Source organism: Lissotriton vulgaris, chromosome 1_1, assembly GCF_964263255.1.
Source record: "Lissotriton vulgaris chromosome 1_1, aLisVul1.2, whole genome shotgun sequence".
Taxonomy (NCBI): domain Eukaryota; kingdom Metazoa; phylum Chordata; class Amphibia; order Caudata; family Salamandridae; genus Lissotriton; species Lissotriton vulgaris.
Genome location: NC_141685.1, coordinates 552,262,076 through 552,289,392, shown reverse-complemented (window position 1 = coordinate 552,289,392; position 27,317 = coordinate 552,262,076). Strand labels below are relative to the sequence as shown.

General features: G+C 44.7%; 1 protein-coding gene across 1 annotated transcript in view; it reads right to left on the bottom strand.

Moving 5' to 3' along the window:
* Positions 1-27,317, bottom strand: part of HFM1 (helicase for meiosis 1) — a 2,890,879-nt gene that overhangs the window by 2,610,416 nt on the left and 253,146 nt on the right. The window lies entirely within an intron of this gene.

The window sequence follows — 27,317 nt, the reverse complement described above, 5'->3', positions numbered from 1 at the left end:
GGGTGTCCTATAAGGCAAGCTGGTGACTTTTCGGGAACCTTATATTCAGCAGTACTGGAGGGATAGATGCAAGAGTAGACATCACCTTAATTCCCTCTTTCCAGATGAAATGAATAATTGGTATTGACTTAGTCTGCTTCCTAGGCTGGTCCTTGAAATCATAGAGGAAGCATTCCTGTTGTGTAGTCTCCATCTGAATATGGAAACGTTGTGTAGCTCTTTCCATAAGAAGATGGAATCCTCCAACATCCACTGGAGGTGAATCTGAAGTAACTGGAGGTGAAGGAGAAGGTGTTTGGACCTGAAAATCGTCTCACTCCGACAACAAGGATCATTCATCAACTTCACCTTCCTCTCTCTCTTCTTCGTCAGAAGATTGGTGTTCTTCAGGATGATTGGAAGCTACAGGCGGAGGAGGTCTTGGAGACCTGAGATCAGACATGGACATTTGCACCACAGGCGTAGGAGGCACAGAGCCCGCTGACTCAGAAGGTGGAAAACGCCTGTAGTAGTCATTCAGCATGTTCTGTAAATTCGTTAGCAATGCTACCGGCATCTGAGCTGTGGGGACACCAGTAATAGTTGATGTTACATGCTCAGGCGAAGATTGGCCATCTTGATTGTCCTCTTCTTGGTACTTGATGTGCAACTCTGAAAGACTTGTTGCTGTTCAAACCTTTCACCCAGGTCAGAATCTTCTCACTACCAGAGTCCAGCAACTTGTCAGGGACTTGCAAGAGAACTGTTTGCGGTGATAGGTGCAATGAAGATAAAGGTTCTAGTGTAGAACCGCGTCTCTGAAGCAAGGAAGGCTTTGGTGTAGATGTAAACGCCGTAGAAGGTGACCAAACCTGCATGGTGGTACATGTAGACAGTTGCGGCGTCGACGGAGGCACCATCGACGGGCTCGTCGACGGGGTCTTGGATCCTGACGCTGATAAGGTCATCGTCGACGAAGAAGACGATGAAGTCTTTGTCGACGCTGGAGCCTTCATCGAGAGTCTAGTCGTCGACGGCGATGATGGAGCAACCGTCGACAGTGGCGTCGACGATGAAGCTATCGTCGACGGAATCTTCTTAAGCTTGGCTGTCGACGGGGCGCTGACGATGGCAGATGAAGATTCTCTCGTCGACGAGATAGGCTTGACAGAGACATAGACCAACGTTGACGGAGAAGACGCTGTCGACATAATCATCTCTGGTTTAGGAGAAGAGAAAGTTACAGTAGACGTAGATGTTGCGTCGACGGAGATCTTCATCGACGAAGGAGTCGTCGACGGCGTCGTCGTCAGAGTCTTCTTCTGAGGTAAAGTCTTCTCAGAAACTGTTTTTTGAGGTTCATTTTTGGTCGCTCTTCTCGGAGGTGTGGATGGCAAAAGTTTGCTCTTAGCAGGGGGAGTAGCCTTAGAAGTAGAAGGCCTCTCAGACCCCTTAGAAGATTGTTGCTTTTTCACAATCTTGGCCCCAGGAGAAGATAACACCTCTTCAGCAGCTCTCTTCCTAGAAGCTGTAGTAGACCCAGAGGCAATACTGCCTACCTCAGGAACAGGGTTATCTTGATCCTTGAGCTTTTGTAGCCACAAAAGCAAGCGGCCCTCCCTGCCCATGAGGGTCTTCTGAGGGAAGGTCCTACAAATCTTGCAGTCCTTCACCTGATGGTCTGGGTACAGGCAGTAAATGCACTTCTTGTGGGGATCTTCCTTGAAAAGCCGGAGCTTACCACAAGAGTCACAAGGCCTGAATAAAGATTTCTTAGAATAAGACATCCTAAAATCCAGGATCTTGAAGGAAAAAAGAGAAGTACTGAGCAGAGGTAGAAAATCTGAGAGCCTGAGCCTCTGGGAAGAACTTTATGGTGGGTGCTGTCGCCTGATTGGCTGCAGTTTGGACTATACAAAATGACTAGGATAGTCATGAGTGTGGAAGTTTTTTCTCCTGTAGCTTAGGCTACTTTACTTCCTGGATTGTTATTACCAGGTTTTTTCTATGTTATTATGGCATATTATTGCTTATTTATGTACCGTGGGACTCCCACTCCGACGAAGGGGAATGATTCAGGCATGTGAATCTATGAAAGACACCCCAAATACTGGAGAACAACATTGTTACCTTGGGTTCCGGACCAGATGGAGATATGTGCAGAGGGATTTCAGGAACTTTAACTTATTTGAATTCACTTCAAGTTGTGCATGTTTCTGTATGTGAATCACATAAATGAAAAGGATGAGGACTTTTATGAATTAAAGTGTTTCTGGGCTAAGCTTCAGTATACTTTTAACCCAATGTACCAAGAATGTCATGATTCCGGTTTGCATGGATTACCAGTTCCATGATGCCTAGGGAGGACATGAGGAGTTCAGAAGGATCATGGGCGATTTATAGCGTGCTTTGATTAATTTGTGATATTGTTGCAGAGGCTGGTACTTTGGGAGAGACTGTTTGTCTCGCATTTGGATATTGCAGCACTTATTTGGAAAAGCTGTCTTTTGGAAAGATGAAGAGATATATGAAGCATGTACAAGAAGTGCTGCCCTTGCAGATCAAAGTGAACCTGGGTTTACAAGTTAAGTCAACAGCTGTGTTCCTATTTCCTTCCATTTCTTCAAACGTATTCCTTATCATCCCACTGGAAAATGTTGTATTTTTTGGAGCTGCAGAGTTGAACTAAAGCTCATGTAAGTTCAAAAAAGTCATAAAATCTTCATTCTGTTAGTTGTATTCTTTGGAGCTGCTGAGTCAAACTAAAGGTCACATGAGTTCAAAAAATACATAATTCTTCCTTTCTGTTGGAGCATAGGTGTTATTCTGGGGAACATGAACAAAATAAACAAGGAGGACGCGGCGAGGTGGTCATTGAAATGTTATTTTAAATTACCCCCTCCTGCCCCCTCTCCCCTTCCGCCACCCCCGATCTGTGCCAGCCGCCACTGTGGTTGAGTCAAGCCCTCCTTCAGTACGGTTTTGCATATCTGTACTCTTCGAAGCTCTGAAGTGAGCCTCTGAAGAGACAGTCAACTTACAGAAATGGCATTATAGCAATTCATGCACATGAACATAACGCTGGGTGTAATCTGAACGTTGCAGCCACACCAAAGGCAAAATACAGATATCCAGAGCACAAAGACAGACAAAATCTGCTAAAAATTGTATTTCCCCACCTTTTTGCCAGTAAGAAGTTAGCTGGTACAAATGCTACAGAAAATTAGATAACGTAATCTGCCATACAATTTAGAAAGTAAAATACCTCAATGCCTAGCCATACAAATTAAATATATTAAATTAACACCAAACAAGAATTACTTCATAACTAACTTTAAAAAAAAGTAATTCTCTTCGGTGTATAGCTGCCGCACAAGTATATCACAACAATACGAAACAGCAACACTGTTATGTTACATGCGTAATGCCGTTAATATAACCAAGAAGAATTTTTAGGAATGTATTGATCAGTAGCCATTCTGAAATTAAAACATGTTTTAAGGATCTTGACCCAGGGGTGTGGAATGTATTAAAATATATACTTGCCCATGGGGCAGGTTGCTTCATAAATCTACTTGTCCTGTAACAAAATCCACTTGACCCTTTGGTGCCATGTTGTGCAGCGACAAAATATGGCAGCAATTTCATTATAAAAGAGCTCTTATATAGCCTCTCTGATTATGCCAGGGCTCATACCATAGTAGTGTTTGAATACTAGTAATCCCTTTATGTTGCTACGTTTCCGCAGATCTCCATACTGGGACTGAAGGTAGTGGTAAACAATAGTTCCAGGGGTGGAATGTCCTTTTGAGTCTGTGGAAACCAACTAACTTACATGTTTTAAGGGTTTTCAACAACTCTTCTCTAATTTTTTCCAATACTGAGAAATGTTGGAAATTTACTCCTGACAATGGCAGACCTAAACCTTCTTTCAGAGTTGGGAAAAAAGTGGTTGGAGGGAAAATAAACTGGCAAACACTCAGGTTTTCGCATGAGCACATGCATATTTAATCATGCTAAAATGCAGTTCACAAATATTTTCTAGGAGTACTATTTCTTGCCCTACTGCTGTAAATTATTGTGAATTCAGGAAAGCCATATAGCTGCCCTTAATGCAAGGACATAAACCAAGGTTGCACTTTTGAGACTTTCTTTAATTATTGGGCCCCTAATTTGGTCTGGTGTTAACCATGACCTTTAGTGTTTATTAAAATTCTATCTCTGTATCGGCTGGCTTCACGTGAGTGACATCATTCTGCTCTTTCATAAGGAGCATATCGGCGCACAAAGTAGTTTTGTTCAGTGCCAGTAACTAACGTGGAAGTGTGTGCTTTTTTTTAGACCAAAAGCAATTTTTGCTTTTGCCAATGTTTGTTATAATGGTGAGGGTCCGGCAGTTCTCACATCAATAAGGTTTTACAAAAACCATGCCACAACAAGTCACGCATTGCCAAAGCTAAAAAGCTGACCACCATTTCAGACCTACTTGCTTTGCCAATGCTTGTTTATTATTACTATGTTCCCAACATCTTATTGAAACTGGTTACACTGATTTTCTAATATGAATATTTTGGGGAAATACTAGCATGCATCAACACATTTTACTAAATGATGCTGCAAAGAAATGGTACCTGAAATGTTACAGTTGTTTAGCAAAAAAAATGTTTTCCTACTTTCATTTTTTAGGGACATTTTATATTGAAAGCAAAGAATCATTAATCTTGCTTTCAAGCTTCTGCAAATATTTGCATCTAATCAGAGAGGATTCTGGGAGCATTATGCATAGCCTCATATTGCTAAACTTTGAAACCATGAGTCCACATTTTTATACTGGAACCAATGTCAGTAGTGCAGTCAGAACTTACATTTACTGAGATCGCTCAGCCTAATAATAAAGACTCTCAATTATTGAACCATAAATACAAGTTTGTACAGCATTAACATATGCACACAAATATTGACTTAACTGCAGGCAGTGCCCTTCCTTGATCCTTAATGTGGTACTGCAAACTGGCAGCCAAAGGGTCTGTGCTTCAGGAGGTTGGGCCTGCTTGTCCCAAGGACAAAATGCACATTAAAACTTGTTGCCCTTGACCCCAAACAATATGTCCTGGACGTCAGGCTATAGGAATTCCACATCCATGTTGACCATTAACTTGGAACAACTGCCCAGTTCAAAAAATGAATGGTAGATACAGCCTCTGTAGCTGACATTCTGCAAGTTTCCAACTGGTCCCTGAATGTTGATGGATTTTAATTGGGATCAGTCATTCTTTAGGCGGGCAGCGTGTTGGTTAATGGGTACTTTGCAGATTTTGAAACTAAAATACCCCTAGAACTTGGTCACACTGTGTGGTCCTTGGCAAATCCCTTTATGTTCCAGTGCATCAGACTGCGTTCCAGTGTGCACTATGAAAGAGCATGCACTCATTTACACCAAGGCAGCGTGAAGCACTGAACTCAATTAGACCCCCTGCGATTGTCTCCCTCTATTGCTTCCAAATTTTCAAACCTACAAACTGAAGCTGCTATTCAAATGCACAAGACAAGGGTGAAGTGAACATTCAACGACGGTTAAAGGCGCTCCTCTATTCAGTTCACGAGTGAAGCCTCTTACGGGCATTCCTCAAAGACCTGCCAACTAATTCTGCTATGGGCATTAAAAGGTGGCAGTTCAAGGAAACAGTTGTTGCCCTCCAACCAGGATAGTACATGGTCTAAAGAACACAAAAGAAGCAAATTCAGTCAGCATTCATGTTGTGTCCCAGAAAATGAGCACACTCAATTTATGCTTGATTGTGCCTCCTTTTGCGTCTTTGAAACCGTTTTGAACCCAGTTCTACAAGTATTCGTTGTACGATTGACTGCAGTATTACGTTGAGTGTGGGGAATTCGTGATCGGTATTTTCAAGCGCCATCTTGAAAGCCTGTAGTTCAGCTCGCTGAGCTGTACAGTGTCCTAGAGATTGAGTTTTTGTAACCATAGGTCTGAATTTACCATCGCACCAGCGACCTTTAACAATCGCAGCACTATATGCTTGTTTACCCCCAATTGCGGGTTGTGCTGATCCGTCTGTATAAATTATACATCCGTAATGCTCTAGAGGCAGAATCTCAGTGAGCAGAGGACATTCTTGTTCGTATTGGAGAAATTCTTGTGTTTTCAAGTAGGGGTCAAAAACATATTCAACGTCTGTTGCTGCAAGAGAATCAACCCATTGCATCCATCTCGGATGCAAAGCTTTTGCATTTGGAATGCTCCCTTTTGTCACTGCCTCTGAGGCAGGTACAGGAGTACTGACCTTTATGTGTTTTCCCTGCGCGAGAGCTCTCTCTTTTGCTACTGCAGTTTGAACCGATGTCAGAATTTTTTCTGTTGACGTGAATTTCATTTCAGCTTGTGTGTAAAAGTGTGATTTGTACGCTATTGGTACCTTTTCACCTTCATTAAAGGCTAGGTATGTGAATCTGCATCTCCCTGGGATGATTCGGATTATAAGGTTGCGTACGTTGTCGCTGCTCTGTAAATGTTTTGTTGCTAACGTCTGTTTGCATTGAACGCAAAATTTCTGTGTGATTTTGTGTCCAATTAGTTGATTTAAAATCAGGTTTGATTAATTTGTAGAGAAGTTTAACACTTTCTGCGTAGTTTGCAAATGTAAGTTCTTCCGAAATTCAGGAAGCCTAGAATTGACTGTTAGTTTTTCAGCGTTTTTGGAGGTCGGAGAAGCGCACACTTTTCTAAAACGTTTGCTGCCAGGCTCTTGCCTTCACTTGATAACTCGTATCCCAAGAATAGGACGTTGAGGTGGGCAATTCGTGATTTCTTACAATTGAATTTGTACCCTTCAGAGGCGAAGCCAAGTATTATGATGTTAACCCTGTTCAAGTGCCTGTCCAAATCATCGTCTGTAAGATAGATGTCATCATTTTATGAATAGGAATAGGATTGGAGAAGGCTGGCATAATGATGTATTCACCATGTGGGCACTCCCTGACAAATTCAGGTGGTCAGTCTTTTTCAGCCAGAAGAATGTCATAACCCCTATAAAGCTTCTCCCAAAAGAGTGCTTTTATTTTCCTAGTTATGTCCCCCTCTATCCGGAGTGTTACTTCATATAACCTACGGGGTACACTAACCCTGGTATCGGCAGTTTCAATCTGAATGCATTCATTCAAGTCCACTGTCTCCAGATGATCCTTCAGGATCCTGCGAGCTATGGTAACTTCTGCTGCGCTGTCCAGCATTGTCTGGGCCCACTCTCCGTTCTTGAGTTGTGTCCTCAAGATCCTCGGCATTTCTGATTTTAAGACTTGCTGTCTTCCTTCTGGTGAATTGAGTTTTTTTATTTTTTGGAACGTGTTGATCGTCTTTGGACTTCATGCGTTCTTCCTTGTGTTCTGGTCATCCTCTTCTTTCGGATTTCTGCGAGGACCTCTGAAATGTACAAGAGGAACGTGTATCAGTATATTGATATCTATCAGGTTTTTCCCAAATTATCCCTATTTCTTAAGTTATATCTTTCTTCAGAGGGCTCCGTTTGAGGAGACCTACCTTTTGATCGAGAACGCTTCTCTTTAGGAAGTGTCTGTTTAGTATTTTCCCACTTCTTTTTAGGAGTAGTGAGAGCATTTTTAATAAAAACTTTTTCAGGATTTCCCATCAGTTCAGGGTTTACTGTTTTACCTCCCAAACTATCTCTACCTAGTTCTTCATAGGATTTTTCTATTATTCTGGCATGTTCATATGGTGCTCAGTTACATCAAGTTCTTTTAGTTTTTGGCGGATTGCCACGGATGCTGCTTCACCTTTAATATTAGCTAATATTAAAGCTGAGACCTGTTTGAAATCCTTCAGTAACTTCATACCGAGATTTAAAGCAGGCTCTGACCTGTATTCATTTTGAATCTGTTTCAGGACATCTGGTATTACCGCCATGGGCGGTACAACATGTTTTTTTGTGTAGATTGCAGCAAAGACTGTACCCCAAGTGTCACAGTCCTCCAGGTGTGGTGCAATCCCCATTGGTAAACAGATTGTTAGAATCCTGTGGTTCTCATGAGGTGTACTATCGGGAAATACTGCATCGATCTGAGTAATTTTTTGAGCTAACCAGAATGGAATGTGTTCCCTTTTTGTGGGTAATTTACCAATGACTGATTGTATAGTCTGTGGTGTAATTTTATTTGTGTTCCCCTGATGAGGGGTGTGCTGTGGAATTCTTACAGCAGGTTGGACTGTTAGAGTCCGCATGACATATTGTACCAATTGTCTATGTCTTTTAATTAATTGTTTTAGCTGAGCTAACAGTTCTGGACCGGTCATTTGTTCAATGGCAGGATGTGGTGTATAGCTGGCTAGTACCGGCCATGTTGCTTCTGGTCTACCTAGTGGACCGAGCCTGGTAATGTGATTTTGATGTTGTAGGGCGCCTTTAAACCAGAGCTGATGCTCTTGGTAAGTTAGTGGAATTTCAACGTCCTTGAAAGGAGCGTATTCCGCTGGAGGTTCCTCTATCTTGTAGAAGTAGAACACATGTGTTGTTGGATTTGCTTCAGGGAAGATAATCCACGAATAGAATACCTCTGTCTGCCGATATTCATGTGCCTCTATGATAAATATTACCCTACCACCTCTCGTGATAGGCCATTTTGTATAAGCTTTATAGCTATGGTTTTTCTTAAGTTTTCCGGGATGACTATAGCATCCGGGTCATTTTGTTGGAGACCTGTAACGTCTAAACCCGGTCAGGCTGCAGTTCATGCGTCGGTATCCGACATTTTGTTGAAAGCCTTGCAGATCAAGTTTCAAGTAAACAAAGATAAGGTGCACAATATTTTGGAACACTGTATCCTTCAACGTGGAACAAAAACCAAAAACTAATACATAGGATTTTTCGTCCTACTCAGTTATGGCGGATTTTTTATCCTTTTAACCCACTCCAGACGTCTATTAGAGTATTTTAAGGGGAAAAGGGGGTCTCTGTGAAAAGCACGACTGAGTTACTCTAGTATTCAGCGTTAAATTAGTGCCTTACCAAACGTTGGGCACCATGTAATGTAGTTCCTATATTCCCAATAGGCTCTGCACATCGGAATAATATATCCTATAGATGTGACGTAGGACTTATGTCGACTAGGTCTATATCGAATATATTAGACTTAATTGTGAGTGCCAGCTACCTCAGAGGTCACTAGAAACTTTCTCAAATAAACAAGAAGGGATTCGTTTCTGACAACCGCATAAACATGACAACTTTGTTTCCCCAAGATAAAACTGATCTTCAGAGTCGTGGAAACAATAGATAGATATTTTACTCAGTCAATCGTGCATGCTTCGTTTCACCAGAGGTGCAGATATATAGAGAGACCGGCGTTTTCAATAAAAAGTATTTATTGAACAGTCTTCTTTCTCATGCAGAAGAAATGAATTGCTACAATCGTAGTACTGGCTGTTAAGTATAATGCGTACAGCAAGAAGAATATTATAAAATAATACTGTAAAAGCATGGTATGGTTTCTAAGCCATAAAATACATACATTAATAAATAAAGACTAAAAGTACTCAACTGGTGCTTCTAAAATGCGCCTACCCCGATGTACCTAACCTAAGTCTAGTATGAGGGAGGAAGTAAGTGTGGTGTAGAATAAGTTTAGTTTCTTTTTGCCAAGAATCTATCCAAGATTTCTCTTAGGGTCTAATCAGCCCAGTACCTTGGTTTAGAATGAAGGAGGTCTGGTATCTCTCTGTCTCAGGATTCGGTTTCCCAACAACCCACAAGGGTAGCTTGGAAACACTGGAGCTGGATTTGTCGGCAAGAGAAAAGACAGAGTCTCTCTCAGTGCGTCTGCTGGAGGGTCGGCTTCCTTCGGCACTTGCTGCAGCGAGATGCGTCGGGCAAGTAGATAGTCGAACTGCTCCAAACCACTGTGTGTTTGCTAGGGCAAGTGTGGGCATATTTATACCTTGAAGGTGCAGAGTTTGACGTACAGTTGGACATAATAACATCATCAAAGAGTCTCAGTTCTTTGAAAACTCCACGAGTTCTTGGAATAATCAATATTTAAGCAAGGGGAGGTCCCTAACTGCTGAAGCCCGAGTTTTCCAAGAAATCGTTGTGGATTTTCGGAACTAGTGGAAGTAGCCATGCCGTATTTGGACTCCATGAACTATGTCTAAATATGGTTATGATTTCTATGCCTATATAAGGATATGGTGATTTATACCTATATAAGGCCATGAATCGGGAAAATGACAATAGGGTCCTAAAATGCTATACAACAGGGTTGCCCCTAAATATTAGTATTAGGGGCGTTTAAAGGGTGTGCAGGTCGGGACCAATGGGTCCCATCCTTGGGGTGGGTACACCCCTTATTATGCCCCCTAATTGGCTGGGTCCCCTCATCTTCAAGATGGTTGGGACTGAGATGTGTTTCACCTCGTCTCCCCCACCTGAAGTGTGGGGTTGACAAAGGCAGGTATAGCTTGGTTTTCCCACTGATTCTCCAGCCCAAAGTGAGGGCCAGAACTGGTGGGAGCCAGTAGCTGGGGGCAGCAAAGGCAGTGACAGCTTCCAAAGGCGGCAGGCTTTGAAGCTTCCCCTTCGTGGACCCAGCCCATCCTGGGGAGGAGGCATGACACCTCTGCCCAGGATGGCCTTTGTTTCTGTTCCCAGAGAGCGGAGGCTCTCTACCCAGGGGTCCAGAAACCTATCTGGTGGTGGCAAATGCCAGGCGGCTATTCAGGAACCACAGCAAGGTTGGTTGATTTTTTAGGGGTCATCTCTAAGAAGCCCTCTGAGTGCATTTTACATGAAATGCCACAATGGCATCAGTGTGAGTTTAACGTGCTGAGAAGTTTGCTACCAAACTTCCAAGTGTTTAGTAAAGCCATGATGGAGCTGTGGAGTTGGTAATGACCAACTCCCCAACCATATGCTCTGTATGGCTTTACTACACTTACAATGTCTAAGAATGGACATAAGACACTCTAGGGGCATAGGGCCCATCCACTGTACCCTCAGCTGCGGGCTAGTGCACACTGCTAGAGGGGTGGCTTACCTAGGCCTCAGACAGTTGGTTGCAGCTATAGCACACAGGGATGTGTGCCATGTTGATTCTTTGCTTTTCTCTGCGCCATAACACACAGCCTGCAATAGTAGTGTGTGGGTGTTAATGTACAAGGCCTCCAAGGGTGGCACAATAGGTGCTGCAGCTCTAAGAGGCCTTCCCTGGTCACTGTGCCCTTGGTACCCATGGTACCTGTTACAGGGGGCCTATCTGTGACAGGGATGTGCCAATTGCGGATACTAAAATATAGCTTTGGGGAAAGGACACAGGCCCTGGGAGCCTCGTTGGAAGGGACACAGGGCACATCAAGTCAGGTTGCATCAGATGTCAGGCAAAAAGTGTGTGGGGTAACCATGCAAAAAGTGTCACTTTCCTACAATAACCTCTCACACATCCAACTTCCTCTGAGAATACTTGCAGATAAGAATGTATATGAGACGATGGAGACCTGTGTTTATGATGTCCTGCTATGCATCAGTCTACTTGATAAAAATACCTTTTTTTTAAAAAAGAGAATACTTGCGGAAAGTCATGCTGAAACTGCTCTGCTACGGTATCCATCTTGCAGACTTGGACTTGAGGATTTAAATTGGAATCAAGAAAGATCCGAAAGAGCTTTTGGAGTGGTCAACTTAGCATGGAATCACCCTTGACAGGAACGTACACCTTCTAAGAGGCTCTGTTCTCCTGGAACTCAAAATCAGCTTCAAAGTAACCAGTCAAATCTATGGGTTTTTCTCCATAACTATATGGTGTGACATCAGTCGCACTTAGCAAAACTTTAAATTTAAAGGACAGTCATAGTCCCTGTCAGATATTAAAGAAAATCCAGCACCAGAGTTCATCATCATGACAACATCTACTTCATCCATCTTAACCACATAAGAGAGATGTGTACAACTCCCACTCGATATACCATTAAGACCATTATCATTGTGTATTTGTAGAACTATGCCGTCTTCATCAGCACACACCTCATTCACTTTACTTTTATTGGATGGTGACTTACAGCACTTATCAAAGTGTCCCTGTTTTCTGCACAACCTACATACCACATGAACAGCAGGACAATCCTTGGAGTTTCACAAATGATTACGATTGCCACAACTGTAACAATTACCTTTTGTTTGGATGTGTTTTGTTGTTTTTCTTTTTTTTGTGTGCGATAATCACATGTACTGTTTTACCCTCCCTCTTCTCTTCACCCTTAGCTTCATTCTTAGATTTACATTGCATAAAATGTTCCACACATTTGGCAATAATGAGAACTTCTGTCAAACTAGGCTCACTCTTAACCCACAACTCTTTCCCTTGTTGTGAAGTTCCTATTTATTCCTATACAGAATCTGCACGTTCGGATGACATACACTACAGGTTTGGTGGCAGACTTGCTCTGTGCACCCCCACCAAGAATGTTAGCCTGTTTGCATTAACTAGCTCACAGTGCCACTATAATCTCCTCCTATCGGGGAGTGCAACCTTAGAACACGACAATCCTGATCCCCAGTAGACAATGTACTACCTTTCGCTCAGTCACTCGTGCTCATTTATACTGTCTCAGAGAGTTACACAGAAGAAACAGTCAGGCGTGTTAAAATAAGGATTTATTGCACAGTTGTTCTTCTAGTGTAAAATATATGTGCTGCAACAACCGTTAGACAGTAGCAATTATATATGATCTGCAGTACAGTGAATATAAAAGGATAGTAAAGTTCTACCATTTTGCAATAGTCATGAACACAAACATGGATATAAAATGCATTATAAAAGAAAGAACGTACTCCTACGATGCCTGTCTAGATGTACCTAAGCGTACCTAGCATGTGAGTAGGTGTGTAGGCAAGAATCACTCTAGGTTTAGTCTAACCCCATTACCTAAAGCAAGAGAGTGTAGGACCCCGTCCTGGTCTCGAGTTGGACACCACGCAAGGGATGTTTAGACTACTGTCAGCTGGAGCGTCTCTGGTCAGTGTATCGGCCTGGAAGTCTTGGTTCCCTATAAGTAACAATGGCAAGATGTGCTGAATTCATACAGAAAGTATCTAGGGCTCCTTTGTCCCTTGGTTCTTGTTTTAGCCATTGTTGGATTTGAGGATGACTTATGGGATTAACCTTATACCTAGATATTATGCAGGTGGTGGAGCCCCTGCCTGGTTTCCAAGAACCCTTATGAATATTCCTTCATACCATGTGAGTCTCTGGATGAAGCTATAGACTGCTATTGTTGGGGGAAAACCCTCCTTCTGCACCCAAGACTAGAACTAGGTAAAGGTTCAATCCTAAAAGGCCCGTTAGTGTGTAGTGTGGGGGGGTAATGTAGATGAAGGGGTATGATGTTTCCCGGGCCTATATTAGAGTACCTATATGGAACATAACACCCTAAACTTAACACTCTTGCTCTCTAACATGAACTGGTCACAGACTCATTCCTCTGTGTTCTCTCCAAGATTGCACTGGGCAGCTCACTTCTACAGAGCTGTTACAAAGTCTTCAATGTTCTTATTCACATTTAGTATTCTTTTGCCAAAATAATACCTCTGTCGAATTATGGAAACTTTTGGAAGTCAATGTATGTTTAGTTTTTTAGAAGCAGTTTCAAACTCAATTAATACATCACCATCTACTTCCACACTTGCGTAAAGGTAAGCTCTCATAGAGCACCTGCCTTTCTACCCCTACGCAATGTTTTGACATGGAGGTTTTTTCTTTTTTGCAGATAGGGTGGAACCACACACTTTTAATTAGTTGATGACCACATCTCTCCATTTTGACCGCTGTAATGGTGGTTCACCAGGAAAAGTAAGGCAGTGGTGATATATGTTGCGTATTGCGCTTCTTTTTTGCAACGTACAGAGAAAATTAGAAATTACCAGTACAAAAGAACCAGAAGAAAAACAAAACAATGGGTACAAGAGATACAGAAAAAAAGAAAAGGAAAATAATGTATGAAAATCACGAGACAAAAGAAAAACACCAATACACAATATTGTATCCGAGATCCCCCTGTTTGAAACAAAATCAGGTTAAGTATTAAACTTAAATTTCGTTTTCAATCCCTATGAAAAAGTTAATGTAGTCCTTCTTCAATCACTAAGACAAAACTTCACCAATCCTGGCTAGGTAGTCCTTTTGTTTCATCATCCTGGGTAGGTAGTCCTTCTTTGTTGTAGTGTATAATGATGGAATGCAGGGAAAATGAAATGCATAGAGAAGTTGAGAGCATCAAAAAGAAAAGGTGAGTTTTTAAATAATGCAGATTCCAGCGTAAATTCGAAAGAAGTGGAGAGCGGGGTCTGGACAAGAGGTATAAATATGGCGGAGGATGTGCGCGGGGCAAGTGTCTAATGGGGAGCCAGATTTAACAAGGGGAATTATCGAAGTCAGGGAATCCTTGGTCAGAGGGGGAAGGGCGTTGAGTTGTCCCTTAGGAGGGGGGCGCTGAGGGTCAACAAAAGTGGGGGAAGGTGAGGGAATATTGGCTTTAATAATGGCAATCTTCTCAATGAATAATTTATTTAAGGAGTGACAAAGATCCTGGGAAGGGGTGGGCTTTAGAGATGTCCTGTCGGAGAATGCCAGATTGTGAACAATCGAGAAAATTTCCCTCGATTGATTCTCAGCTGCAAGGATTTTTGAGGAAAAGTAGGCCGCTTTGGCAGTCAAGATAGCCTTCTTGTATTGAGCCAGAATTCTAATAAACTCAGATCTAAGTGAGGGGCAGTAATTCCTCCTCCAGGCACGCTCGGCGTACCGCTAGTTTGGTGGTCTTGAGATCATCGTTAAACCACAAGTTGGCATCCTTCTCCCGCTTTGAGGTTACCCGCTTCAGTGGGGCAATGGAGTCACAGCCTGAGGAGAGCCATTGTTCAATGGGAGTGGCCTGAGAGAGAGTGGATAGCCCCTGTAGGGTGGGGTAGGAAGAGGTAAGTGATACGGATAGGTTGTCCGGATCCACTCGGCTCCATGAACGGACCCAGGCATTCTTAGGGAGCGGGGGCCTAACAGTGGGGTTGATGGGAAGGGTGAACGAGATCAGATGGTGGTCAGACCAGGTGCAAGGTGAGATGGATAGGGAGTCTACCAGACAATTTAGGGACCAGATCTGATCTAAGATATGTCCTTTGACGTGAGTGGGAGAGTGGACATGGGACACAAAGTTAAGGGATAAAAGGGTATCTGTAAACTCTCTTGAGGACGGACATTCTGCTGGATCTGTAGGCCAGAAATTAAAGTCTCCCAATAGTAAGATAGAGGAGTTATTAACCGTGAGTGTGGCTAGTACCTCCTGAAAATCGGAGCGAAACAATAAAGGTGATTGAGGGGGGCGGTAAGTGAGAACGCAAGTAAGAGGGGGGGTGGTAGATGTGGTACGAATGGCCAGGTACTCTGTTGTAGCAATATCTGGCAGAGATAACAGTTGAAAGGGGAGGTCAGCCCGCGTAATGACCGCTACACCGCCCCCCGCCCTACCAGCAGGACGGTCAGCACGTAGAGCATAGTATGGAGCGGGGAGAGTGGGCAATAAGACGGGGAGGGAATCGTCACTAAACCAAGTCTCTGTTAAAAAGAGGAGGTCCGGTGCGTGGAGGTCCAGCAGCACCGACAGTTCGTGTGAATGGGCCACTGCTGACTGGGTATTGAGGTAAAAGGCCGAGAGCGTCCTAGGTGATACTGGGCTAGCATCTCTTCCAGGGAGATGAAGGGGAGGGGGGGGGGGGGAGACAGGGAAGGGAGGGGGCAGGGGACAAATCAAGAGAAGAAATGCGAGAGCAAACAGAGGCGGGTAATGGCCAAGTGCCCTGGAGATTGAGGAGTTGGGAGGAAGTATAGGTGATAAGCTGGGCAAAGTGGAGTGCTCCTAGCCCCGGTCGGCCGCGGACGGGCGCAGACGGGCTTGCCTTGGGCGCGCCTTCGGCGCGCAGTCGTCGCGCCCGCTGCGCCCGTCCGCTGCGCCTCCGGCCAATGCACATAGTTTTATAGGAGCGTTAGGGGGAGGGGGCGTGGCCAGCGAAGTGGGCGGGGCTAACTCACTCGCTGGAGATGGCGGCAGAGAGGAAGGATTCTCCGTGACAGCGTCAAAATCGGCTGTTCGGGAAGTGAAGGGTGAAAGCCTGAGTTCAGTGCAGGTATTTAAAAACACAAAGAATACACTTTAAAAAGATGCAATTTACGATGCTCCCGGCTTCCGCCTCAGGAGGTTTTCTTGTATGGCAGCGCTTGTAGTCAGCGCGCCCTTTTTAACCAGGGGAGGGGGGCGTGGCCAGCGAAGTGGGCGGGGCTAACTCACTCATTGGAGATGGCGGCAGAGAGGAAGGATTCCCCGTGACAGCGTCAAAATCGGCTGTTCGGGAAGTGAAGGGTGAAAGCCTGAGTTCAGTGCAGGTCTTTAAAAACACAAAGAATACACTTTAAAAAGATGCAATTTACGATGCTCCCGGCTTCCGCCTCAGGAGGTTTTCTTGTCTGGCAGCGCTTGTAGTCAGCGCGCCCTTTTTAACCAGGGGAGGGGGGCGTGGCCAGCGAAGTGGGCGGGGCTAACTCACTCGCTGGCGATGGCGGCAGAGAGGAAGGATTCCCCGTGACAGCGTCAAAATCGGCTGTTCGGGAAGTGAAGGGTGAAAGCCTGAGTTCAGTGCAGGTCTTTAAAAACACAAAGAATACACTTTAAAAAGATGCAATTTACGATGCTCCCGGCTTCCGCCTCAGGAGGTTTTCTTGTCTGGCAGCGCTTGTAGTCAGCGCGCCCTTTTTAACCAGGGGAGGGGGGCGTGGCCAGCGAAGTGGGCGGGGCTAACTCACTCGCTGGAGATGGCGGCAGAGAGGAAGGATTCTCCATGACAGCGTCAAAATCGGCTGTTCGGGAAGTGAAGGGTGAAAGCCCGAGTTCAGTGCAGGTATTTAAAAACACAAAGAATACACTTTAAAAAGATGCAATTTACGACGCTCCCGGCTTCCGCCTCAGGAGGTTTTCTTGTCTGTACTTCAACAGAAAACTCTGAAAAGATTCTAAAATGCAAAGTTCTGCATTCAACATTCGTCTTACCAATGAACTAGACATATGCTGAATACTACTACATCCCGCTTCTTTATTCATATTTATATTAAAAAACATTACCTAATAAAAGAAAACTGCTAACAAGAGATAAAACCAAGAACAATAGATGGGCACAAGTGACCATTGGAAAAGTATGCACCATAGAGGAAAAAATACTAAGAAAACATAGCATTATAATTTATGAGACAAAAAGAAAATAATAAGAACATAGAAACAAAGCTACAGTACAAAATCAGTAGTAGCAAAAACAGCACACATTTGCACACACCTTGGGCATGTTTTGCTTTCTTGATAACTCCAGCATCATTTGACTACCATGGTCTAACAATCTCTATCTGATTTGATCACCTCATCGTTAATATTCATTATTTTGGATTTAAAGCAATTGACCTGATAGCCCAAAAAAGTTTCAAAATGTCTGTAGTCAATGTATCTTGGATTGGCTACTTAGTACTGTTAACATACATAATAGTATAATGGGGGGGGGGTTACATAGTGCAAACTCAACCCAAAGGTGTCAGAGCGCTTTACCTGACCACCAGTTATGTTACAGACAGACACTTTAGTTTTTGTTAGGCACAGGAAGATTAAGTGATTTGCCCAGAATCAGAGGATGTTGAGCGTCCCTGGCAAGACTCGAATCTGATTCCCCAGCTTTGAGGACGACCGCTCTAGCCATTAGGTCACATCCTCACAGCTTCCCTTAGTGCGTCTGCCAAATTTTCAAATGCACAACTGAATTGTTAATGAAAAAAAGGACAGTGCTGTTTTGGATGATAATAACTGAGAAATTCAGATTACTATATTCCATTTATTAGAACTCTAGCTTTAGTAATTGATGTGGTGCTTTTGGGCTAGATATTAGTTTGTCACACGTTTTATTTGCTCCACTGTCCAACACAGATAGTCCTGTGCAAGACAGGGAAAGGCTATACCATGTCTAATCTCATAACAAATTGAGTGCATCATTTTTCAAAGCTAGATTTTGGTATTCTATCAATATTTTTTGTTCGCTAGCTTTCCGTTTCCTCCCTTTTATGAGGCCAGAATAATCATTTTTCATCAGTTGTTTAATTAGACCTACAATGCTTGTCGTTCAAATTCTATTGAATATTTCAACATCCAGATTACTGAATGAGGTGGGGCAACATATAAAGCAAGAAAACAAGTTACTTACCTGTAACTGTAGTTCTCCAGTATTAGAAGCTTTCATAGATTCACATACCTGAATCATTTCCCCGTCGTCGAGACAGGAGTCTCCGGTACATAATAAGCAATGCTTAGCAGTATAGCCAACTGAAAAGAGGCCTACGCCCATTTCCCTTTTGCAACCCATAACCTTTGTTATGAAAAAAGTACCAAACTTTTCCCTTAGCCAATCAGAGCTCCCCACCCTCTAGAGCACTCCTGAGAAAACCTTTTGCCCCTCAGATTTTCAGGCACTTGTGCCGTAAACACTTTTTGTGCCTAATCCGAGGTGAGCCTCTCAGGGGAAAAGGGTGGGTGTATGTGAATCTATGAAAGCTTCCAATACTGGAGAACTACAGTTTCAGGTAAGTAACTTGTTTTCTTACTCCAGTATTGGAGCTTTCATAGATTCACATACCTGAATCAGAATAGCAAGCAGTAAAACATAGCACATTTTGGTCTGTCACCTACGTCTCTCAAATAGGTAACACATGTCCTTCCCTCAGAGCAATAGCTGTACATAAATATACATAAACAGATTGTTCATAAATTATATACTAGACAGCAAACAACAACAAAATGTGCTTATCTTACCAACAAAGGAAGGAGGGATGACAAAGAAGGCTCACCGTTCCTGGAAAAGGTTCCTCAGTTCAGCTTGTCCCACTGTTACATCGCCTCTTGCATGAGCGTCTAGGCAGTAATGTCTGGTAAAGGTATACGTAATCCTCAAGGTAGCCGCCCTGCAGATGTACTGAATAGAGATGCCTGAAAACAGAGCAGTAGAGGTTGACACCGCTCTTGTTGAGTGTGCACGAACACGTGCACCCAACGGCTTCCTTGCCGCCTGATGACAAAATTGAATGGTGTTTGAAATCCATCGTCCAATTCCCCATTTTGACAACGGGAACCTTTTCCTGGGTGCACTAAAAACCACAAACAATTGTGTAGATTTTCTGAAAGATCTTGTCCTTTGCAGATAAAATTTCAGACAGCATTGAACATCCAGAGTGTGGAGAGTCCTCTCCGCAGCCGTAGATGGTTGAGGAAAGAATCTTTTTAGGATCAGTGGCTCATTCAAATGGAAATCCGTTGGTACTTTCTGAATAAATTTCGGATTTGTTCTGAGCACCAACCTGTCTTCCCTGAATTGTAGAAAAGGTTCTTGCGTTGTAAGTGCCTGTAGTTCTCCCACTCTCCTGGCTGATGTTAGAGCTATTAATAGAGCCACCTTCCAGGATAGGAATTTCAGATCAGCTTTGTGAATTGGCTCAAATGGTGGTTTCATCAATTGTGACAAAACATGGTTCAGATGCCATAATGGAGCTGGAGGCCTGATAGGTGGGTAAACTCTAAACAACCCCTTCATGAATTGTTTTACAATCCGTTCCGACCACAGAGACGGACCCGATGAGCTTCTCCTGTATCTAGAGATCGCCGCTAGATGCACTTTAATAGAGGCATGGGCTAAACCTGACTTTGCCAATTGTAGTAAACATGGGATGATCTGATGTGCCTCTGCCCGCAGAGGATGTAAGTTGTTCTCCTGACACCACAAGCAGAATCTTTTCCATTTCATCTTATGTGTTTTAGTAGTGCTCTTCAGCCCTTGCTTTTGCCAGGATCTCTCTGCATTCTGCCGGAATGTTTAAACAATAAAACTCTCTGTATTCAGGAACCAGGCAGCTAATTCCAGTGAAGTCGGGTCCGGATGCCGCACCTGTCCCAGAGCCATAGTCAACAGTGCTGGTATTGGCTGCAGACGTATTGGTTCTGTTTCTGATAACAGGAGTAGTTCTGTGAACCAGTGCTGCCTGGGCCACCAAGGGGCTATCAGTATTATCCTGCACAGTTCCTTCTTCATCTTTGTGGCCACTCGCGGCAGAAGGGGAATTGTCGAAAAAGCGTAGGCAAAGACGCCTGACCATGCCATCGAAAATGCATTCCCCCACGATCCCTGTTGGTGATGCCAGCTTGCACAGAATTGGCCTTTCTTGTTCTGGGCTGTGGCAAACAGATCCACTGTCGGCAGTCCCCATTTGCCAAAGATTTTCATTAGTATGTCCTGATTGAGTACCCACTTGTGACAGGTCGTCTTTTGTCTGCTGAGAGTGTCCGCTGTCGTGTTTTGTTCCCCTAGAAGATGAACGGCTTTTAGAGTTACTTTGTGACTTATAGCCCATCTCCATATCTTTTGAGCTTCCCTCGACAGGGAGAGTGATCTTGTGCCCCCCTGTTTGTTTATATAGTGCATCGCGGTTGTGTTGTCTGTCCGCATTAACACCGATCTTCCTTCTACTTTTAGCAGGAAGGCTAACAATGCCAAACCTATTGTCCTCAATTCCAATAGGTTTATGTGAAGGTGTTTTTCCTGTTGTTTCCATCGGCTGCTGACCTGCAAATCCTGGAGGACCGTCCCCCATCCTTTCAGAGAGGCATCCGTGGTAACCACTAATGAAGCTGGTTCGGTAAGGAAGGAAAGACCCACTGAGATGTTGCTTCTGTCAGTCCACCACGTTACCGCCTGCAACATTGGTTCTGTGACGTTGATTTTGTCCTCGAAGGATCCCTTTGCTTGGCACCACTGTAGATCCAACGCCTCTTGTAATGGACGCATTCTTAACCGACAAAGAGAAATGAGTGGTACGCATGAAGACATTGTCCCCAGAAGCTATTTGTACTTTCGGATTGAAAGACACTTTCTTCTCCTGAACTCTTTGGCCAGAGACACGAGTCCCAATTGTCTTTCTATGGATGGGAATGCCTTGTTTTGTGAAGTGTCTATGATTGCACCTAAAAACTTGATCCTTCTGGATGGATAAAGAGACGATTTTTCTACATTCAGAGTCAGACCCAGATCTGCAAACAACTCCATACATGCCGAAGTTGAAGCTTGGGCTTCCGTCTCCGATGGTGCCGTTATCAACTAGTCGTCTAGGTAGGGGAATATTTGGTGTTTTTGTCTTCGGAGATAAGCTGCCACAGGCGCTAGACATTTTGTAAAAATTCTCGGGCAGACTTGAGGCCGAAAGGCAGCACTCTGAACTGGTAATGGTCTTTGGCCACTGTAAATCAGAGGTACTTCCGGTGGGTAGGATGTATGGGGATATAAAAATATGCATCCTGTAAATCTAGGGAGGTCATTTGATCTCCTGGATTTAAGAGTAAGGGTAATATCTTGGAGGGTCACCATCCTGAATGACTGTTTTTTGAGATAGGCATTTAGAGACCTTAGGCCACTTGAGCGCATTTTTTCGGATCAAGAAGAAACAGGAATAAAATCCTTTTCCTTTTTGGGAGTTCAGTACCGGTTCTATTGCTCCCTTTCGGGGCATTGCCCGACTCTCCCGACGCATCTGAGATAGATGTTTGACTTCTTGATACGTAGGTGGTGTGGGAGGAGGGAAGTGTAGCCATTCTAGAGTATGTCCGAATCTTATTATGTGGAGGACCCATTTGTCCGATGTTATTCTCTGCCACTGATGTAAAGTTACTCTCCCACCCAGGGGAACATTTGGAGGGGCAGGAGCATAAGAATCCGGAATTCGAAGGTTGTCATTGTCTTTTATTGTTGTCTTTACCTGAACGACCTCCTCGTCCTCTGGGAGCGGATTTAGAGTAGCTTCCAGACTGTCTCTGTCTGTATTGCTGCCGGTAGTGTTGTGATGAGGAAGAATAGGAGATGTATCTTCCTTGTTGGTATCCACCTCTATAAGATGGTTGTCCTCTTCCTCGGGCGCCTCGAAAGGGCACTTCCGATACTGCATTGTACCCAAGGCCTTCTCCGTATCCGAATCCTTTTTAATACTTTGAAAGGTTTCCTCTACCATACGTCCAAACAAGTCCTCTCCATCAAATGGCAGATCCAGAATCTTATTTTGGACCTCCAGTCTAAAGGCAGTGGCCCTCAGCCAACCTTGGTGTCGTAAAACTGCTGCTCTTCCTTGAAAGCGAAAGGCTGTGATAGCGATGTCAATGGCACAATCGTTGACTTCAGCTGAAGTCCTCTCACCTTACTGCAGAACATTCCTTGCCTCCTGTTTACTGTCTTCCGGAAGGAGGTCAACATATGGTGCTATGTCGCACCACATCTGCCTGTCATATCTGCTGTAGGAGAGTAGGGTCTGCAATCCTATGATCACCCCAGATTTTTGCTTTTTGCTTCACTGGTTTACGACTTCCCTGGCTGTGGGCCTGCCAATCAGACCCACAGCCTAGCTGTTCTCTCCCTAAATTGATACGTGTACCTTAGGTGCATTTACCAATTGGTACTGGGCCACCTTATCAGACCCTGTAACTCAGGGCATAGGTGTACCCAGGGCCTACCAGGGGCTGCAGCATGTATTATGCCACCCCTGGCTGGCCATCTAAATCTGACACAACTGGCTGCACGACAGCTGGGGCAAGGTGGTGTAATCACCCTTTGCTTTAGATATAGTATACCTATATCTAACCCTAAAATGGACACATAGATTCCTATCAGTCACTCCTATGGCAGGCCTTAACAATCCTGAAGGCAGAGTGCTTGGAATCATGTGAGATGGTGCTCTGGCATGAGCTGAGCCCGTTTGCAGCTTGCGGAACCAAGTCCTAATAGCTGTTCCATGATAACGCATACCATATACTCTTAAGTGCATTATAATCCTTGCGGTTATATGCCAACTTTGGTATCGCTTTATCAAAACATGTCGAGTAAGGTGTCATACGAATTGGAATACTAACCCCTCGCCAATTCTGGCGACGGGGTTAGCATTCCACCCTTCTAGAGGGACAAGACATGTGTGTAACTGTGAACCCCGGTTAAAGTTAACTCGAGCCTCAGCATCACAAAATGGATGCTGCCACCACAGACACAAGTCTGACCTCCTGCTGCTGGGAGTCCTTCCAGCGAGGAGAGCTTGAACAAAGGGTTTCCTGTCAGGGGCGGTGCCAGCACCATCCCAGACAGGGTTTTGTGTATCCTGGGTAGGCAGGGCTGAATAGGAAGGTGATTGCAAGTGGCACCCCGGTGCTCACTATGCATAGGTCGGCTTGAACCAGTTCCAGGGGCACACCAGCCCCTGAGCTGGGGAAAGTCCGGCATGGGAGAGGGGTGTAACCACCCCCCTTCCTGGTCCCACCCATGGGCAGGACCTAGTCCCGTACCAGCCCCTTTCTTTAGAATAAAGGTATGAGCGGACTCGGCTTCCCTGGCACCTCTGACCTCTACCTGCATCATCAGCCAAGCTAAGATTCGCAGTTGTGACGAGACCTCGAGGGACCGGCCATCTTCAGAACTGCACTACACTTATCCAGCACGACCGCCGAGGGATCCTCGAGTGAGTGCTTTGGGGTTTGAGAAGCCCTAACCCTGAGCAGTTCCAGCACCGAAGTCCAGCCCCCCAGCATCCACGAGATCTGCGTGGGGCCCTTCTGCTCTTTGCTGCTCACCGCGTTGTCCAGCCACTTGCCTGCTGGCTTGTAGCCCTCTTGACGACGAACTACGACACTTCCATCGCTGGTCTGGTTGCTCCAGACTGGCCCTTGCTCCCCTCCAACAGAGGAGCACCCCGGACCCTCCTGGTCCACTCCAGACGCCATCTTGAGTCCACCGCGTGGGCTTGCATTTGCCAAGAGTTGTTGCCCCAATCCTGGGTCCAGCATCGCCGACAGCAGATACCTTCGTGGGACAGCTCGCACCTCCATCCTGGTCGCCGACAACGCCTCCTGGTCCGAGAGACTGCAGAGCCCAGCGCCGCCCACTCACCTGGTCGAGGTGACTTCATCCGGTGCCATCCTGGTGCCCATCTAATCACTGGCTAGTGATTCAGAACTTGGTCCCCTCTGCTTACAGGTCGTCTCCATCACCGATCCAGGCTTGGATCACATCAACCATCTTCACTGGTCGCCTGCCAGCAACTTCTTCTTTCAGGCTCCTGGTTCGTCAACGAAGAAACCCGACGACACTTGAACCCTATGCAGCCGCAGCCCCTGGGCTAGGTAAACCGAGTACCCCGGTGCTCCAGCGTAGACCAACTCTCTAAGTGTCTAGATCCACTTTCGTTTTTGACCTACCTAGTCGGGTTCGCCCGAGAACACTAACTTTTGCATTTACTAGTATCCATAGACTTTGTCCCGCATTACGCGTGAGAGTTCCCACTCTGCACACGAAGTCCCTAGGCCTCCTGCTTTAATCTAAGGGTTCAGCATTGTAGGCCTAGCGTTTCTAAAGTCTCTGAGAGTAGTACTTACCTGCTAGTAATTTCGCATTCCACTTTTGTAGTATATGGTTTTCCGTGCCCCTCGGGCATTTGTGTAAATTGTGCGACTTTCAGTATTTCTTTAAGAGCTTTGTATTGTGCTTAGCGCCCTGTCCTCATAAAGAGTCCAGGGCTGTTGTGTTATATCCTTTTATTTTCATAACAACTTGTGTGGTGTCCTTTCACTTGCTGTCCAAGGGGTATATGTGATGGTATAACAGCTGGCTTAACACGCCCTCTAGAGGTTAGCCTAAAGACTGCTCTTGTCCATGCTACTAGGATAACTGGTCTATCGGGTTGACTTACAACCAATCATCAATAAGGGTTGTTTGGACTGATACATAGTGATCACTAGAATAGTGAGCACTGCATATCAGGCCAACTTCTCACATCTGCCCAGAATGGCAAGGGCATTAGCTGCTCTGACTAGGAGAGCTGACATTGAGGAGAATCTTTTACCTGCATTGTCCAAACGCCGTCCCTCCCTGTCGGGTGGTGCAGAAATAGGCGCTGACGGGTTCTTTGATTTTTATGCGCTGCCTGCAAAATTATAGAGTCCGGCTTAGGATGGCCCAGCAAACAAATCCGAGGGCGCCTTATACTTTTTGTCCAACTTAGCGAGCACAGGTGTAACCGTCGCTGGGGTTGCCATCACCTACAAACCTTCCTTCCATACATGGTCGATGATTGGTATGGATCTGATTGACCTCTGATAAGGCTCCTTAAAGTCATAAAGGAAACATTCTACCCGAGTTGTCTTCATAGGCAGCTGAAATCTCTTTGCCGCTCTCTCCATCAAGTTGTGGAATCCACCAATATCCAATGGTGGAGAATCCGCCAGCCCTTGTGTGGGTGATGGTGGAGATGGGGTTAAATAGTCATCCCATTATTTGTGGAGTTCCGTTAGCTCCTCTTCTTTATGGTCCTCATTATCCGTAGTAACCAGATCCTAGTGCTGTTGGACCTGGGGTGTTTGTGGAGTAGTGTCCAGTAGTGATTCTTTGCTGCGGACTGGAGTAGCCGGAATAGAACGGGGACGTGAAGGAAAAACCTCCTGAGGGACCACTGACGGAGGAAACCTCTTCTTATAATCTGCCAACATGAACTGCAAGTCCATCAACATTGATGATGGCATAGCGACCATCTCCTCCTGAGGTCCTTGTTGGTAACGATGTTGTGAGAGGCTGTGATATTCTTCATAACCCTGTTCATCCTCATCCTCCTGACATTTCACGTGGAGTTGTGATGGGCTGCTGGCATACCCAAAAGGCCCCTCATCCTCCTCTTCATCCTACTATTCCTCTTCCAAAAAGTGCGATGGAACCAGAGGAGTAATCTTGCTCGGGGAAGTCCCTGCTGGTGTGATCTTCTGTCTCTGTTTTTCTGGAGTTTCTCTCGTCGACGAGCCCTTCGATGAGATCGCCGTTGACACTACTGTTGACGATGTTGTTGTCGTCGTCGCACTGCACCCGCACCATTCTTCGCCGACGACATAATAATCGTCGTCGTAGTTCCCGTCGACGACCCCGTCGTCATCACTGTCGCCAATGATCCGGTCGCCGACATGGTCGCTGTCATCACCGCCATCGTCGATGTCGTCGATGTTACCGTCGACGCTGACGCCGTTGACACTATAACAATCAATGGTGGTTTCTGTACCTCTGTGGTCGTCACCGTAGACGATGACTTCTTCGTCGACACTCTCGTCGACGATGTCAATTTTTTGCTTTTCTCCTTAGGAATACTAGTAGCTGTTTAATTCTCTTTTTAGTTAATTTATCAACGGTCTTTTATGTCCTTTTATCTCTTTTAATACTTTATACTGACTTCTTGTGGCAATGTTTTATTTTTTTGTACATTATATTGATTGTATTATAAATGTGCTTATAAGATATCTTGCATATCGAATAAAAGCTTAAATAAAAAAAAAAAATAGAGGATGGATTTCTGAAGGATTCTTGGACCAAATGTGGGGTCTTTGAAGGCTCAGAAGAGGCTCTCTTGGAAACTTTTTCTTTAGAAGTGTGTCCTTTGCACTCCTTTTCTTTTGGCTGAGGAGATTTTGAAGGACTACGCCCTGAAGACCCATGAGTGGTCTTTTTTAGGGACTTCCCAGGACGTTCCCCTGAGGAGTGAGCCTGAGGAGATCTTGTTTTTTTTAGATCTCCTAGATGAAGAGGAGGACTCCTGGTCACTATCACTAGAGACCACCTCCTTTCTGGCCTTGATCTTCTGAAGCCATATCAAAAGGCGTCCCTCAAGATCTCTAAGGGTCTTGCTAGAGAAAGTGTGACATACCTTGCAGTCCTTGGCTTGGTGGTCTGGATAAAAACAATAAATGCAGTCTTCATGTGGGTCATCAGTGTAGGGTCTCTTCTTAGAGCAGGTGGCACTGGATCTAAAAAGACCCTTCTTCTCTTTCCCAGATATTCTACAGAATGTAGAGGAGAAACAGATCACAAGAATCTCAAATCCACATGAAAATAGAATGAAATCAAGTTCCTACAGAGTTGGAAATCCAGAATTTGAGCAGAGCTCAAAGGAGACTCCCTAGCACAACATGCCGGTAGAAAATCTGAGGGGCAAAAGGTTCTCTCAGGAGTGTTCTAGAGGGTGAGGAGCTCTGATTGGCTAAGGGAAAGTTTGGTCCTTTTTTACATGTTATGGGTTGCAAAAGCGAAATGGGCCTAGGCCTATTTTCATTTGGCTATACAGCTAAGCATTGCTTTTTATGTACCGGAGACTCCCGTCTCAACGACGGGGAAATGATTCAGGTATGTGAATCT